This window comes from Podarcis raffonei, chromosome 12, assembly GCF_027172205.1.
Source record: "Podarcis raffonei isolate rPodRaf1 chromosome 12, rPodRaf1.pri, whole genome shotgun sequence".
Classification (NCBI taxonomy): Eukaryota; Metazoa; Chordata; class Lepidosauria; order Squamata; family Lacertidae; genus Podarcis; species Podarcis raffonei.
Window position 1 is genome coordinate 18,565,153 of NC_070613.1, and position 19,081 is coordinate 18,584,233.

Sequence of the window (19,081 nt, forward strand, 5' to 3'; positions counted from 1 at the left end):
CACATCAGATACAAATATAACAAAATACAAAGAATCAGCATTTGTGAACTAAAACTAAGAGACGGCAACAAAAAAATTGTTTACTTTGTTTTACTATGTTTATATATGCTGAAAGCCACCCAGAGTGGCTGGGGCAACACAGTCAGATGGGCAGGGTACAAATAATAAGTTATTATTAATATTATATGCTTTAAAAAGGTTTTTAGGTGTACATTTGGGATTTTAACCAGAAACCATATGGTGACCATAGGTGCAGGTTTGCCCACAAAGGTTTTTCCTTCTGTCCACAGAGTCTCTTCCTCCATTGAACTTAGGCTTGAAATAAACATTTTATTGTAGCCAATAAAATAGTCTTTGTTTGGTTGTTCTCTCTCTCTCTGTGTGTGTGTGTGTGTGTGTGTGTGTGGTGCTCACTATTGCTTTCTCCAGTTAGCAAATGTGTCCATTCGTAGTTACGGTAGTTCACTATCGGTGGAATGCTATCCCTAGGGTGAGTGCCCCTCCCCCAACGCCAACTTTTATAATAATAAATTTATTATTTGTACCCTGCCCATCTGCCTGGGTTGCCCCAGCCACTCTGGGCAGTTTCCAGCATATATAAAAACATAATAAAACATTAAATATTAAATAAACTTCCCTATATCATCCTTTTAACATCAGGAAAGGACATGTTTGTTTTTCTAAACATTTGGCTCAATGGATGTTTATAGTCTATGTTTTTAAATATGGTTATGCATGTTGATTACTGCATTGCACTCTGTAAACCACTTTAGGACTTTTTTTGTAGTGAGAAGTGATATATAAATTCAATGCATCCAACTTCACCTTTTCTGTGTGCAGAAGTAGGCTTCCAAATACAGGATCTGCATTTGGATAGGGAACTGTACATGCAAGTTTTTTGCCATCGGATGCCTATGCATGGATTGGGCTGAAAGGCACAGCACATAACCTGGATTATTGGATATGAGGAAAGGTAAGAGGACTGGATTAAAACTCAGAAGGGACTGGATCAAGGCACACCCCTCCTCATTGACTGTCCTGCTGGACTCTATCCAGAACCTTAGGAGCCGATCCTTTGGAACTTGGCAAAACTGTTTGGGGGGGGACTGGTATATACATAGGAACACTGAAGCATGTTGCCTACTTTGCAAGAAGTTTTGAGAGCTTCAAGTTTTACTTACAGTAGCACGCACAGCCACCACAAACTGGACTTACAATCTTTGGAGAAGTGACCATAGCATCTCTTTTGCCAGCAGATGGTCCCAGCTTCAACCTCATATAGAGAAGCACCCCTATCTTCATACTCTTCTAGTCTTATAGACAATACTAAGGTAGATGGACCAGTGTATGGCAATTTCATATGTGCATATGTATATAGAATGCTGATCACAGTGAAATGATTACCGGTACTTCTTCTGCCTAGGAACTGAGTTAAAACTTAGCTAAGCACACATATATATAATTGAACAGAAATGGGTTTAAGAATGTTTAGTTAAATGTTTTGGCTTCTTCCTTCCTCAGCAACACAGCTGGGATTTTTTTTTTTAAAAGGAAGATATAACTTAGGCAGAGGAACATGCAACAGGACTCAACTGAGCCCCTGACTAAAGAAAGCCAGAAACAGAAGTGATGAGTAGTCATAAATAAAAGAACTAGGAAACACCATCGCAGGAAAAGGTCTGGAATGAAAGAACGAATATAGTTTTGCTGATCTGAATAACATTTAGATAGGAACTGAAACTTCTGAAGTTAGGTCTGAATGAAATTTGCACTCTACGGTTCACAAATTCAGAGTTTACTATTTTATAACAGTTTGTTATGATCTCCTTGACATTATTATTTGAAATAGTGCTAGCAGTGAGACAGCCAAACCACTGCAGCATTGCAATTAATATGACAAGGCCCAGCTGTTAAGCGCTCTCAATGAAACTTCCTTGTTTATAGCTAAACCATATTAATGGGTATTATTTTAAGAGAATTGAAGCTAAAAATATTATTCCTGTATTTCCTCTTGCTCTGTAGGCCCAGGCTTCCCCCTACCACCACAGGTCCTTAAACTTGGTCTGAGCATAACACCAACTAATGCCAAGATTCTAGTCCTTACTTTTAGAGCTCTCCACCTCTCTGGATCCAATCTTATCTCTCCATTATTCTCCCTTACTCCTCCTCTTTCTCCTCCATCCCTCACAAGATCATTTATTGTGAATCATCTTCTCCCATTCTTTTTGCTCCATGCCTCTTGTCATCATGCAACCTTTGCCCAGAAGAGTCTCTCTCTGACTGATTGCCAGGCTACCTTCTTCTGGGCTTTCCTCAACCCATTATTTTAACAGATGTTCTGAATCACTTAATTTTGGGGCTGATGTTTAACCCTCCATCAGCAAATGGGATCAAGTGCATCATGACAGCGATTGGGGTGGGTGGGAGGGAAGAATCCTAAAATGTTTTGTTTCAGCAATCCAGAACTTTGATTTTCAAGTAATGCTCCACCATGATAAAGTGTAGGGGAGTTTTCCTCCTACACGGGCATCCCTCTCCTTATACCAGCCATTCCCCCAGTCTTCCTTGCTCACAAATCTCAACAGCAACATTTTGGGCTTTCAAGAATATTTGGGCCATCATGTGTCAAAGAAAGGTAGGACAGTGATTCTCTTTTTCAACCCAGGATGATGTGAGCATTGCAAAAGGTGTCTCTTCCCATTGTTGTTGTTTAGTCGTTTAGTCGTGTCCAACTCTTCGTGACCCCATGGACCAGAGCACGCCAGGCACTCCTGTCTTCCACTGCCTCCCGCAGTTTGGTCAAACTCATGTTGGTAGCTTCGAGAACACTGTCCAACCATCTCGTCCTCTATCATCCCCTTCTCCTTGTGCCCTCCATCTTTCCCAACATCAGGGTCTTTTCCAGGGAGTCTTCTCTTCTCATGAGGTGGTCAATTTACTGGAGCCTCAGCTTCACGATCTGTCCTTCCAGTGAGCACTCAGGGCTGATTTCCTTAAGAATGGAGAGGTTTGATCTTCTTGCAGTCCATGGGACTCTCAAGAGTCTCCTCCAGCACCATAATTCAAAAGCATCAATTTTTTGGCGATCAGCCTTCTTTATGGTCCAGCTCTCACTTCCATACATCACTACTGGGAAAACCATGGCTTTAACTATACGGACCTTTCTTGGCAAGGTGATGCTGCCTAGGTTTGTCATTGCTTTCCTCCCAAGAAACAGGCGTCTTTTAATTTCGTGACTGCTGTCACCATGTGCAGTGATCATGGAGCCCAAGAAAGTAAAATCTCTCACTGCCTTCATTTCTTCCCCTTCTATTTCCCAGGAGGTGATGGACCCAGTGGCCATGATCTTCGTTTTTTTGATGTTGAGCTTCAGACCATATTTTGCGCTCTCCTCTCTCACCCTCATTAAAAGGTTCTTTAATTCCTCTTCACTTTCTGCCATCAAGGTTGTGTCATCTGCATATCTGAGGTTGTTGATATTTGAGTCTACACACACGGGCAGATTGCCTGTGATGTCAGTAGAGGCAGCCTCAAAACTGGTAGGGCTACCATTCCTGACACCAAGAATGGTGTCATCTCTGTGCAACAAAATGCTTAAGAACATGTGCTATTGCTTCAAGTAACTTTATTTTTTCTTGTCCTACTCATGCAGTTGTTAGTTTTAGCATAGGCTGCTCGGGTAATGGAGGAGGGCCATAGCTCAGCAACACAGCAGCTGCTTTGCCTGCAGAAAGCTTCGATCTCTGATGTCTCCAGATAGAATCATAGAATTGTAGAGATGGAAGGGATCCCAGGGGTCATTTAGCCCACCCCTGCAATGCAGGAATCTTTCACCCAACATGGGGCTCAAACCCACGACCTTGAGATCATGAGTCTCATGCTCTACCAATAGGGCTGGGAGGGGCTTCTGCCTGGAAGTTGGAAAGTCAGGTAAAGAAACTGACTTCACATAGAAATATCACTGGGGTCTTTTCTTTCTATCTGAGATTGGACATAAATTGATTTAATAGTTACTACATATTCCAGTTAGCTTGGGAATTACAGCATTGGGATGGGAGTAAGATGGTTAAGGGTCTCTTCAAAGAAAACTCTCAGCACCCATACCAAACCCACACATAACCCCACACATAATGGATAAAGCCATCACAGTTGTCAGTTCGCATTTATTTTTCGATATCAGTTTGTATTTTCTGCGTGATAGTTTTGACTTCGTGCTCTCTATAAAAATATAAAAATAAAAGAATGTATCTCTGTGTACACATTTTTAGTGTAGAGATATATCCCCAGAGCCAAATTTACCAAAATGTGAAAATCTGCATTCAGGTCAAATCCTTGCTGAAGAATAACACTCTCAGAAAACAACTATATGCTGCATTTTCAGGTTACTAGATTTATTCTAAAAGTATATAATGTACACTATACTCCCCTTCAGGGAATTCCTTGGGCTATTGGATTTCCTGAAGAATTTCATGTGGGCAGCACACTCATCATGATAAATATGATGAGGTGGTGATAACTATTGCCTATCCAAGATCTCTCTCTGTCTAGTGGGACTTTGCTAAGCTGCTAATAATACGGTTTATTCTCCACACGGGCAAATTTCCTGAGTCCAACAAGCGCATTCTGAATTGGGCTGTTAGAACCATAGTCAGTGAAAAGTCATGCGTGAGGTTGTCTTTAAAAAAAATAAAATGCAGGTCTAAAGACATGAATGATAAAATATAGGAGCCATGGCAACCTCCTCTCCAGAACTCTGATAATGCATCAGAAATGAGGCGATTATAATTATTAATTCACATTAGCAGCTATTAAAATTACTACCTGCAGATTCACAGCCTGCAAATCCCTTTTCTGCTTGCGAGAGGCAGCCCGGATGCAGAAGGGGCTATGCCAGCAAAGAGGAGAGCGTGGCATTGTGAGCAAGACATAGGAAGTCCAACGGATAATAAAGCCCGTATTGAGCTTTATGTAGCTGCTTTGTAATGCAAGGGAAGCAGATGTAATACTTTACTGTTTTAATGATGGCAAAGAACCAATCCGACTTCGCTGGCACTAACAAGAGCTGAACTCTGACTGGTTTTCTGGAAGCTCACACTAGAAATTCAACTTCAGGCTGTTTCGTTACATTCCAAGCAGCATACAAAATATCCCACCATGGTGGGTCATAAACAAAACTAACAGAATGAAAAATCAGTGGAAGATTTGAGCCAGACCTGTAGGAAAGGCTCGGGAAATGGTGTCGGCTCTTGGCTCCCTCCCTTCCAGTCCTCACTCATTTAACTCAAAAATGCAATTGCATGCTGTTTCAAGTGAAAAAAAGAAACAGCATTAGACAGAGGCCACAGTGGGATATAATCAGGGGAAGCAGCAACAAAGCAAAGAAAGAACTTTTCCTTTATGGAAATGAGCAGTAGAGAAGCAAGACATGAGCAGCAGTAAAAGCCAAGGAGGTTTGGGGAAATGTAACAGGCAGCAAGAGAACATTGCACTGGGCCATGAACATCAGAGGCCTACAAAGTGCTCCCAGATGTCCCTAGATCAAACAATGCCCTGGTCCCAATGGACTTTGGTGGGGTGGGTCAAGACCCAAAAGTAGGTTGCATAAATGACATCATCACTACACACCTACACACACACACACACACACACACACACACACACACACGGCTGCTAGCCTTGTTTGCTTTGTTCGCCAACCCCCACCCCACCCACTTCACCAACCCCATCTTCCTCCTCCCTTTACCTCCTCACAGCTGCTTCAAGCCCCGCATAGCCTCACAATTCCTTTGTGTCCCTCCATCCCTGCTGTATTCAAACCACCTGGCAGAAGAGCTTCGGTTAAAGCCCAGTGTTTGCGCAACAGCTATTCCACGACTGCCAACCGTTCAATTTAATGGATCAACACCATTGCTCGCATTTTTTGACTCAGCAAAGGGGAATAGCTGTAGGATAGGTCACGATGTGCTCCTGCATTTCAGAATTAAACAATATGAACGGTATGGAAGAAAAGTTGTCCTCTAGCCATTTGATTCTCCACCGTTTCACACAACTTCTTGTGTTCATTCCACTTCTTTGCTATCCGTCCCTCTTGTCTGTCCTTCAAGTCAGGACAGATCAAAGAATGTACTTCTCCACACAGCACATAGTTCTACTATGGAACTTGCTCTCATGGGAGCCAGCGATGGTCACCAACTTGGATGGCTTTAAAAGAGGATTGGACAAATTCATGGAGGATGAAGCTATCAATGGCTACTAGCCATGATGGTTAAGCTGTGCCCCCATGGTCCAAGACAGTAATGCTTCTGAATACCAGCTTCTAGAAACCACAAGAGGGGAGAGTGCACATGTGCTGGGGTCCTGACTGCAAGTTTCCCACAGGCATCTGGTTGGCCACTTTGATGCTGGACTAGATGGGCCATTGGCGCCCGATCCTACAGGCTCTTACGTTCAAGTCTAGTATGAAGCCAGAGTAGTGGAACGAGGCAATGCCCTGCTATAAGTGCCTGCGTTGGGTATGACTCACTCAGCTTAATTTTTATACTACCATCTACATGAGGGATTGTTTCAATTTCTTCTTACAGTCTTTACTAGGAAAGCAGTGTGAGACTCTTATCAGCTGCAGCTTTAGGTTTCTGTTTGGAAGGCTACAAGGACACTCTTTATTTCCTCATAGCTCTCTCAGAGGCCTGAACTAATTAGTACTTATTAGAAAACAAATTAGAATGCATTTTATTTCTCCATATGGCAAAAGTGCGATCTACAGCACAAGGGTGGGGTGGCAGTGGAGCTCAGCTAATGACTTACGATGAATAATTTATTTGACAAGTGCCTTTTTTCCTCAGATTGTTCAGGAACAGATTATTTTAATAAATGTATTCAATATACAGAATGACTTAGCGGCCCTTGTTCATTAAGTTATGTGAATAAATACAATATACCGTAGCTCATAATGCAAGCGGTGCTTTGTATTTGGCAATGAGCCTTCACATTTTCATTTGCTCAGGAAGTTGTTTTATAGGGAAAGGAAGCGCAACAGAAGCACCATAACAAAACACTCTCTTACTAAAAGACAGAAAAAGAGAAAATTAGTCCCCCATTCCCTCTCATTGGCTGAAAATAATCACAATGATTGTAGTTACTGTGGTAGAAAATAGATTTGGGTTGGGCCTGAATTCAATAGGGTTTGTGTGCTATTAGTAGGAAGGACCAAAGAGACAGGGAAAAGGTGAAAAGTTGTGTATGCATGGCTTAGTTGCTGACTTGAAATAATCAGCCCAATCCTTGACTGTAGCCTCTTATCTCATAATGCTTCAACTTCCTCTTCTGCAGCCGGTGTGATGTTCAGATCAGCCATTTCTTCAGGGCTGCATTCCCTTCTAGACGATCTTCTGAGGGCCACATGCCAGTGATGGGCAAGGCAAAAAATGGGTGAAGCAATTAATGTACCGTATTTTTCCGTGTATAAGACTATGGTTTTTTCCTAAAAAAGAATGTCAAAAATAGGGGGCATCTTATACATGAGGGCGTCTTATAGACAGAAAAATACAGTACTTGTTACCATTGTACAGTTTCTACGTACTCTTGTAAAACCCTCTCCATTCCCCTTCCAGGTGATCAGGAAGCATTATCAGAGTTCATGGACACATTCCAGCCAGCCAAAAAACAACCTTTGGTACAAAGCAGGACAAGTGAGAGGAGTGGCCTGAGGAGAGTCCTGAGGGCCACACAGAGAGGCCTAGAGGGTTGCTTTCAGCCTCCAGACTTGAAGTTCCCAGTCCTTGCTTCACACAGTCAGTTCCCATTGGAATAGAGAAAATTAAAGACTTAAGTGTTTTTTAAAAAAACAAACTGTTAGAAAAGACAACTTATCTAAAACACTTTTATCCTGCCCTTCAGTGAAAATGTGTGTTAAAGTAGCTTATATGAGATGCCTTTAGGCTCACCATATGAAAGACACTACACAAAAGGGAAAGGGGATGAGGAGGGAAATGGAAAGCAAGCAAACCCAGGCACAAATTCTTAGCATGCACAGTTAAAACAGGTATTGTTATTAAGCATATCAGTAGCCCTGTGCTGTTCTTCAGGTCTGTATAGCCCTGCACACATCATTGGAGGCAAGCATCAGGTTTCTGCCCATTATCTGCACAGTGGCCTATAAGCGTACAACCAAATGTACATAATTTGTGCAAGATTGTGCATACAGGCAGATACAACACTGCCAACATTGGCTACTGCACATATGCTACTGCACATCCAGATTTTCTTGGACATTTAGCAATGCTACTTAACACCATATGTCAACTATACAGGAAGGGCCATCTTAAGCATATCTGGAGCCATGGTGCAAAGATCCCTCCGGCACCCCACCCCCCGTTTCCCAGAGTTGTCAACCTTTTCCCAAGCCTCTGCGGGATCACTCTCGTCCCACAGAGGCTTGGGAAGGAAGCTGCACGTCTGCCAGCCATATAGTTGGCAGGGCGCAGCTTTCATTCTAAGCCTCTACAGGGATGGCTCTCCTGCCAAGGAGGTTTGGGAGACAAGCTGCACACCCGCCAGCCATATGGTTGACGGGGTGCAGCTGGTGGACATGCAGGAGGGAAAAGGGAGGCCGCCGGCAAAGCTGCATAGCTTCCCCACTCACTGGGGTGCCCCTGAGAGGTCAGCGCCCTGTCGCAATGCGCCAGTAAACCCAATGGGAAAGACGGCTCTTTATACAGAAGCAGCATTCACAGAGATAGCCATATCCATTCATAGAGGACCAAATCCCAACCAGTTCAGGCAACAAATATCAAAATCCAAATCTTTAAATATCTCAACTTTATATAAACAATTTCCTAGTATAATGGCCAATAGTATGAGAATTAAAGAATGTGCAAATTGCACGAGACAGATGTTATCTGAAGCCAATGCCTGAGCCAGCTGCATTTTGACTATGGAGTCTTCTTCAGTGACAGATAGTCAATGGAGAACATCAACTTGAACATGAGCCCAGAATACATGGTCTTTAAAAAATAATGTATCAAAATTTATACTACGTGTTTGTGAAACTAATGATCATCTTACAAGCTATAGCTTATATAGAACTGGAGCACTCATAATGTTTGTAACATGCTGCAACAAAATTCTTTTACAGATTGAAAAATATAGACCTCGTAGCATTTCAAAGCACAGCACTGGACACCTCTCTGCCGGGACATTATTCCTTAGGGGTTCCCCGATTTAACAGGATCACCCATGTGACTAATTGAAGAAAGCACAGCTGTGAGGATAAAATGCTAAAAGCAGCAACAGAGAAGTGAAGCAGCAGCCACTCCCACCGTTTAGTATTTGGGGGAAAAACATTTAGTCCATGCTTGAAAGCACCATTTTCAACCTGAAAATTGAAACAGAGAAATTTTATTCCGCTGTAGGTATGATCCACAGGGAAGATCTCTTGCTGAAACTCCATTGCAATGAATAGTAGCTGCTCAAATGCATGATCGTCCTTTTACAGCTCTTATTCATCCCAACGGAGTTTACGCGGAAGAAATTCTAGTGAATTGTCCCCAATATGTCTGCTCTTCCTGAATTTTGTAGCTTAACATTATTAGTTGGAAACTACCTCTAACGCTGTTCTTCTTCCAGCACATTCTAATTGCCTAAGGCAAAGTCCTGGGAATTTCCCTCTGGGAAAGCACATGTATGGCTTTAAGTTACAATTTAGCCTTCCTATATAGGTCAAAACATTGTATCTGCTTTAAAACAGTGCAAGACAGCAAACGAAGATGGTAAAAACCTCTTGTAATACCCAAACTTAGCGAAACGAGGAATTTATCTTAACACCATGACCCTGAATTTGCAAGCTGCTTTGCTATCTTGATATGTTTCTGTCACTGTTGATTTACCAAACTATCCAAATGGCCGTGTTTTTCAACCTTCCAGGAAACTCTTAAAACACACACACACACACACACACACACACAGTCACTGCATGTATGCACATTAAAAAACCCAAAGTAAAATATTTAGGATTTCCTGCTCAATAGGATTAGCATCTAAAATGATATGGAACTGGAGATGGCAGTAACTAAGCACATGTCTTGCTAACTTGAGCCTCTGAATCCCAGCATTGGATTCCCTGCTGAGCCCAGTTTCTCACTCTCAATCCTTGCAAGATGTAGCATAGGAATACAAGAAGCTGCCTTATAATGAGTCAGATCATTAGTCCATCTAGTTCAGTATTGGCTACACTGATTGGCAGTGGCTATTTGATCCTAGCTCCTGCCCACCTAGCAGTTCGAAAGCACGTCCAAGTGCAAGTAGATAAATAAGTACCACCCTGGCGGGAAGGTAAATGGCGTTTCCGTGCGCTGCTCTGGTTTCACGAGAAGCGGCTTAGTCATGCTGGCCACATGGCCCAGAAAAACTGTCTGCGGACAAACATCAGCTCCCTCAGTCTATAGAGCGAGATGTGCGTCGCAACCCCAGAGTCATCTGCGACTGGACTTAACTATCAGGGGTCCTTTACCTTTACCTTTTTTTTATCCAGGGTTTCAAACAGGGTATCTTTCCTAGCCCTGCCAGGAGATGCAGAAGCTTGAACCTGGGGCCTTCTGCTCGCAAAGCAAATGCTCTACCGCTGAGCTGTGGCCCTTCCAGTTTGTGTTCAGGCTTCGCATGTCCACATGCATGCACATCCACACATCTGCTTTCCCTTATTCTCTAGTCAGGGCTCTCCTTATATGTCTGCACAGAAGGTTGTGCAGACCAACAATGTAGCCATAAATGTTCTTGCTTGTGACTGACATTTCTTGCAGTCTGGTTTTTTTTGGGGGGGGGGTTGCACGCAGCCCATCATAGTCACATCAGCCGATTGGACTTAGAGTGAACCTATGCAGACGACCAGCCACCACACGCAAACATCTACAAAGCTGATGGGTTAAAAGAGCCGACCTTTAAGAGCGAGCTCCAAAATGGAGCCGACCTTTAAGACCAAGCTCCAAAATGGAGTCATGTGGATCAGCCCCAAGAAAGAGTTCAAGAAGGAAGCAGTGAACGCACAGGTTCCCATTCACTTTTTGCCCTGCTTTCTTTTAATTATTGAAAAGACACACTTGTTTCTGATAAAGTCTGTGGTATCATTTGCTTATTCAGCACGGTTAAAGAGTTAAGCAAGTGAAAGTTGGAAAAATCAAATCAGGTTATCATTTAGATCACAAAATATGGATGATTATTTGTAAAAGGAACTTCCTTTCTTTTTCTTTTTATGAATAGGCATCACATAAGAATGTGTAATATATTGGGCCCCAAGTAACTGAAGGGAGGTCACCTGGCTTAGATTATGTTACTCAGGAGATTTTACTATATAGACAATAAACGTGCTGACTTCAGTCCTTGGCTATAGCATGACATAACTCAGACTGTTGGATCACTTGTGTGGTTGTTTCATTCAGCAATGGCTGCCAATGGCCTTAAGGCACCATTAGAACAACTCTGGGCTGCCAGGATGGAAGAGGTCCTTTCTTGTAATCCCTTTTTGTCAGTGACATCTTGCATTAGCCAGAAAAATTGAGCAGCAAAGGGATCCTATCAGATGTGGGAGACTGCCTGCAGACACATATCTTAGGTAGATGAACAGCTCCTCTTATCTCAAGTCTTCAAAGGGGTGCTTCACATGTGTTAGCCACATCAGGGCTTGAGAACCTGTGGTTTTTGTGGGCTGAAATATAAGAAGTCAAGAGTAAAGACCAGATAAAAATGTATATGGAAATACAGACTGTGTCCTGAACCCCTGGCCTACCTGGCAGCAAGTCAGTATGCCAAGTCCAGGAAATGCAGTCTAGGCTCAATCCATGTAGCCAAGTCTGAAGTTCAGCAGTCAGGATACAGTCCAGAGTCAAACTCAAAACACAGTCCTGTAGCGGTCCAGGAGCATCCAAGCTACATCAACATGGGTAGTTGAGCAGACACAACACCCCAGCTCTGCTTCCTTTTGTACTTTGCATGCTGATTGCAACATTTGGGCTTGACGAGGCAGGTGACCCTCACCTGTTCCAAGCCTCCTCCAGCTGAGGAATCACACACCACCTCCCAGAGCTAGCGAGCTCCACCCAGACAGCTAGAGAGCTGGGCTGTGGGCCCTTGCCTGCCTCAGCCTCCTAGAGCACCCCTCCCACTGCTCCCTGTGCCTTAGAGCCTGCCATGTTTGTAGAGACAGGGGCCCTCTGGCACTGACCCCCATTCCCTCATCATCCTCCATCACCATGTGAGTACTTCATTCCCCATACCCTGCTTGCACTCTATACTCATTGCTGAGATCCTCTTCCTTCTCCCCATCATCCTGCCAGTTCATGACAGACTGGATTAAGAGCATGAATAGGATAAATTGTTCTCCCTTTAAATACCGGAGTCATCCGGTGAAGTTGAATGGCAGTGAAATTACAGCATTGTCTTATAACAAGGGCAAGTCATTTGTCCATCCATTCCAATATTGTCAACAGCTCAGTATTGTGCCAGGCAGAAGCTGCCCAGGGTCTAAGGCATGGACTTACCAGTCTAGTTGGAAGTTGTGTACGTAGAATGAGGGACGGGGACTATATGTTCTTTGTCTCGGGCAGAAAAAAAAAGTCTGAGGCCAGCCCTGGTGGCTTAATATGCATGAGACATCTCCACAGAGGGTGGGTTTATCAATGGCTTTGTGTAGCTCTGATTATCTGATTCTGTGGACAAACAGCAGGGACAGACATCTCTATCATGCCCTGTTTATGGATTTCCCAGGAACACCTGTCTTGCCACTGCTGAATACATAGGCCATTGAACTTGCCCAGAATGACATTCTGCATGATGTTCTAGCTCTAGAATATGTTTCAGCATAAAGCTTTCATCATTTACCTGAGAACTTCATTTCTTACCTGTTCGTGTGCATAAATAAGTTACCTTAATTCATGTGGAATGCAGAGGGCTGTTGGGCTCTCCTTATTTAGTAATGGTGGGGACATCTGAGGCCCTGCATGAAGATAAACCAGCGCTGGAAATGTTGTCTGGGAAACAGCTGAGTAGGAGAAGCTATTCAAGTAGTTAGAAAAGTGCTACAGCTAAACTTTTTTAAAAGCAGGTTAAGAAAACAATTTGAACTAGGCAATGGATCCTGCTTGCTAGGGTGTTAAGCAAATTAGTTAATTAACTTACTGAACCACTCTGTGAGAAAAACAAATGTAGCGCTAATATTCCAGATAGGACAGCATAGCAATTCTTGAAATTGCAACTTGTGAAATGCCTCATAGACGCTATACCCTAAAGGATAAAACATTATTAATTCTTCTTTGGTCTTGTGGCTGTAAACTCGGGAAAGGACAAGCACAGCTATAGAAAAGTTTGGCTGCAAACTGGAGTCCAGCTGTGTATTTTTAATGCCCACAGCAAGGGTTGCTAAACATTTTTTGATCCAAGGGCTGTATTCACCCTTGGCCAACCCACTAGAGATAGGTATGACCAAAGGCAGGTGTAACCACCACACACTTTCCATCTAGCCCAGTGTCCAGATGGGGACGCAAGTCAGCTCCTGCAAACTTCCAAAGGATAATCTGATGAGCAGAAAAGAGGCAACCACCACTCCATAGCCGGTGAGGATTTAAATTACAGTAGTACCTTGGGTTAAGAACTTAATACGTTCCGGAGGTCCATTCTTAACCTGAAACTGTTCTTAACCTGAGGTACCACTTTAGCTAATGGGGCCTCCCGCTGCTGCCGCTCTGCCGCCACACGACTTCTGTTCTCATCCTGAAGCAAAGTTCTTAACCCGAGGTACTATTTCTGGGTTAGCGGCGTCTGTAACCTGAAGTGTCTGTAACTCGAGGTACCACTGTACTTCCTCCCTGCTCATCAGATGATTGATCTGATGAGCAGGGAGGGGGCAGTTTGTATCCCCTTCAGGATGCTGGGTTGCATGGTAAGGTGGATGTTGACTCCCAGGTGCAGACATGCGCTTGAACGTCTTACTCATCTCCTTCTTGATGGCAGTATAGGTGATACAGAGGTGTATTTGCTTTGTGGCAAGGAAACATAGCAGATTTGTTTCAGAGACTGTCATCTCTCAGCTGGCATTAGGGAATGCAACAGGCCATGTTTTCCAGGCCCCCAGAATAACCTACTGTTTGCAGACCACTGGAGCTCAGGGTTGTTGGCAGTCCTTGTGTTCTGTGTGAATGGCCTTGTATTTCTGTTGGTGAGACAAGAGCAGAGAAATGAATGGTCCTCCCTTGGGCTCCTGCAAGGCCCAGGGCAGCAGCAACAGCCACTGCAGTAGTTGCCAAGGCAAGGCAAGATGGAAACTCGCCCACATACTAGCTGGCCTCTCTGAGGAAACTCTGCTGGAGGGCTGCATCTAACAGGTGCAGCATCTTCCCTGTTTCTCCTGAAAGCTGTGACTTCTGGGGACCAGTGGATGTGAGCTCACCCCAGTAATGCTGTTGCCCCATTCCTTTTTGCAGACTCTGCCCAATAACTGAGCGAAAAGCCTAACCCCACCGCTTCCCAGACTCTGAGCCTAGAGACTCTGGAACATGCTACACTACTGTTCTTTCTTTTTATACAAACTTTTATATTTTCATAGCAACAATTGCTGTGCATTTCTGCTGCATGATTACTGGGAGAGATGAAGATAAAATATAAGCAAAACACAGCTTCCTTTCAGAACAGAAGCATTTTCCATTTATGTTTTCAGTTTCTAGTATACATATTCCAGTCAGACAGGTCTTGCATTAGCCCAATGTGAAGAGAGTGCAGAATCTGTAATCTTCCTTAAAATGTTTCTTGGCCGGAAATTGCTCCTAATTTAAAGGCTGCATCGCCCCTACTATATTCTAAAGCACCATGCTGGCCTACATGCCTAGTTTATGTAAATTACCAGCATATCCAAATCCCATTTTTCGCATTGTGAAAGACTCCTTGACCTTTGGAGGGGGTTTTTTCCTGCTGGTTTCTTTTAGGGAAAGTATAGCTATAACCTTCCTAGCACCTCTTTTAACAGCATCTCGCTAATCCTTAGGTAGCATGTAAATCCTTTTTCTTTCTTTGAAAATGTTTTCCACATTATGCCCTGCATTCAGAGCTGTATTTCAAAGTGTAATTTTAATCCTCTTTATCTTAGTGATAACCTAGAATATTGTTCCCATCTTAGGTATTCTGGTCACATTTTGCCGTACTTCACTGAAACCTCCATAGAGGAATGAATGCTTTAGGCAAAATGAACTCTGAACTTTTGTGACATCAAAATTCTTAATGTGAGTGTATTGAAAGCAGCCTCTGTGGCTTAACCTAAATTCATCAGAAACACATTTACATCATGAAGTTTGCACCAGCTCTCTGCAACAAATAAAAAGTTTTAAACAAACAAACAAGATGTTTGGCTGCAAGTGTCAAATTGGCTGGTCAGAACTGTAGACGTTAAAAGTCAGTTCAAAATATTTCCATCAAGTCTATCTGTAGGGAAAAATTGATGGCAAAAAAACTTGTAAAATTGTAAACACTGCATAATTGCTATCCATGAGCTATTAACCGATTTGGCATCAGGCAGTTTGGGAGTAATGACATTGTCTTGATTTGACACATTTGACTACTTACAGGTCATGATGACACTATAAAAGTTAATGTGCATATTCTTTTTTAAATACCATTAGTGTGCCCGGGAAGTGGTGCCTGCAATGAAATTGTCTTTAAATTAAAAAGCAATATTAAAATGAGTTAAAATGCCCTTTTAAAATCTTCTAACATTGCAGAAAATGAGATTATTTTTGATTGCCGGAAATTGATAATTAAAAGAAAATCATTCTGTCTGTTGCTATTTGTGGGTTCTGCGGTTGCACTTAGGTTCGCTTAGAAAGGGCTGGATGTGGGTGGCATGTACAGAAGAGTCCAGCGGTTTGGGGGACAATCCTATGGTGAGATCCTCAGCGCAGAGAAGCTTAAGACGCAGCAGATCTCCAGCTCACCCGACAGATTCCTGGCTCAGCTAGTGTTAAGTTCCCAACCCTGGCTCAGCTGAAGATATGCTGGAATAGCTTGCTCTTTCTTGCTGAGGAGAAGCTGACTGAGCTGAGGCCGGTGTTAAATAGTGGAATTCTGGAGACGTTGCAGGGACTGGAGCAGAGAAGGGGGACTTGGGCTGGGTCCTTAACACGCTGGGTCCTCAGCTGTCCTGGGACCTGGCAACCTGGTGCAACATACCATTTTAAAGGCTTGTTTTCTCTCTGCCAGGCTTAGACAGAGCAATAGGAGCAGCCTTGATGCTGAATGGGGTTTGGTTCCAGCGTAACTTTGTGACGGCTTGATTTACACTGGCTTACTTTACGCCAGAGTCTTGTGCATAAGATTGTTCCCTTAGTGGCAAATGGGATTGTTGTCTTCAGAGAACAGGTGCAAAGAAAAAGGACGGATAAATCTGCCTATTTCCAGTCCATGTCACTTTTTCATGTTTCGTGCATAATTCTGTTCCACTTGTGCATTAATCTCCTAATTAAAAAAAAACCTTCTAGAAACTCGTATTTAAATACTATTTAAATGTGTATTTTTTATCTCAAAAAATGTATTTCAATTGGTATTTTCTCCCTAAATACATACTTAAAACTATATTTTGATATGTTTAAGCTGCTTCCGTTGCACTGACACATTCAGAGAAGTGCAAAATCTGTTGGGTAGCCAAGTTCTCATCTGCACATTCATTATGTGCTTATACATAAATGTATATCCTGCTTTTCACCTCCAAAAGCAGACACCCAAGCTGCTTAGCAATGACCCAGAACTACTTCTTTTTTTAAAAAAAGAAGTAGAATCCCAACATTAAAAGAAAACAAATGTATACTAAGCATAACCCAAGACCAAAAAAAAGCATTAAAAGGGGGCGTGCAGAGAGTTAGTGTTAACTATGAATTATTAAGCAGCAACCAAATCAAAGGTTTGTTTAAAAAAGAAAAAATATAGTAATGGAAATGCCGGCAGAATATGGCCAAATTAAAAGGAAGACATTTTGTACATATTTATTTCTTTATCTATATAAGTATTTATATACCACCTTCACAAAATGTCATACCTCAGAGCAGCAATATAGAAACATTATTTAAAACCATTGAACGCAGTGCAGAGCAATCATTAAAATGATTGGATACCCACAGGAAAACCTTCAACAATTGCATAGGCCTGTCAGCCATAAGAAAAACTTCAAGAGACACCTGAAAGTCAAAAGCGAGGCTGCCTGCCAAATCTCTGCTGGAAGAGTGTTCCATTGCATGGGACCATTTACACAATATAGGGAACAATGCACGTTTCCAGATAATCTCAATTATTAGGCTGGGATAGCAAGGCTCAGGCATTCCTTAAGGTATCCTGGACCCAAGCCCTTCAGGACTTTGTATATCAACATGAGCCTTAACAGGGGGGGGGGGAATTACCCACCCCTGTTCTTCAGGGGAATACAAAAGCCCTCAATAAATACCATACTTTTCTGTGTATAAAACAAGGGTTTTTTTACTCTAAAATAATGTTTAAAAATGGAGGTAGTCTTATACATGGATAGTGCATAGGGGAACGGGTGATTGGTTGCACCCGCAAGCTGCAGTTTGTCATTGGCGATTTGGTGGTTGATTGGTAGCTATGACAAGGGCTGCTTTTGATTGGCTGCTGCTGTGGTAACTGGGTAGGTGATTGGTTGCTGTGTGAAGGGCTGCTTTTTGGCAATTGGGCAGGCGATTGCCGGCTGCTGCGACGCGAGTGATTCTGAGTGTTCGTCAGTTGAGTTAGTGATTTTCTGCATTCCCCCCCCCAAAAAAGCTCCACAACTCTGGGGGATCTTCCCCCAAAAAAGCTCAACAATTTTGGGCCATCTCCTCCCATTTTCTTAAATTTTAGTCCCCCAAAATAGGGGGCGTCTTATACGCAAGGGTGTTATACATGGAAAAATACGGTAAACTGGAGCACACAAAGTTAAATGAGATTCTACTATTGGCAGGCAGTGTGAAGCTTCTGGATTGGTCCATCCTGGTATAAATACCATGAGCATGGCTCTAAGCTCCTGCAAGTGATCTTAGGAAAGCTGGACTGATCATCACATGCATTACTTCTGGGTTCTAGCACAACCACCCATGGCCCCAGGCTGGCCCTGTCACTCAGTTCCTAATAACTGCTGTTTGGGGTTGAATTTGTTCAGAATACTCATTACAAAGTACAAAAGCATTCCTTCATGGCCTTATGGATGACGCCAGGCTTCTTCACCTAGCATCAGAGGTCCTCAAATTACACATCTATATACACAAAAAGTAAGACGAGAGAGACCAAAGCATCTGATATTTCCTGGGAGCTTGAGAGTACTGGAGAAAACTGATGGAAGCTACCAGACAGGTGAAGACTTTCTCCTCCCCTTGTTCTTAGGTGGTAAGTTTGCTGTTTTAAATATAGTTGTTCTACAGTACCCAGCTTTTGAGATGTGGTACCAACTGGTTGTTGCTCTTATTGGTGGTGGTGTTACTGTGTCCCATAAAAAGAAGCAAGTGTAGAAGTTCCCTCCTGCTCACCTGTAGGAGTGGGACTTACCATAAATAGGATGCAAAAATAGGGTGCTTTCTGTTTGTAGCAGTAAGAATAAGACAGAGATTGAAAGACAGAGATTGATGGAGGCCAAGGACGAGATGAAGTGACATGGAAGGGGGACATGGAAAATGTGGAATGACACAGCAATTGGCATAAGATAAAATGGATACAGAAGGTGGACAAAGGCAAACTTCAAAAGGAGGAAATTGCAGAGGAAACCCAAAAAAAGCCACAGGGACACTGGCTAATGGATTTCACAGACAATCCTTGGTCACTATCATACTTAATCGCTACCTATTGTCACAGACGTTCTTTATTCTGTTTCCTCCTGATTCAGCTATCAATCCTGTTGCTCTCTCCTAGTACAGACCAATTTCTTACAGCTTAATACTAAAATTATTACCTTGAAATCCTTACGCTGCAAACCCCATCATGGCTTATCTCTGTTAAAATCACTATGCATTGATGGCAATCATGTTAAACTATTCTCTTTTTTCCTAATAGCTAATCAAAAATCACAGGG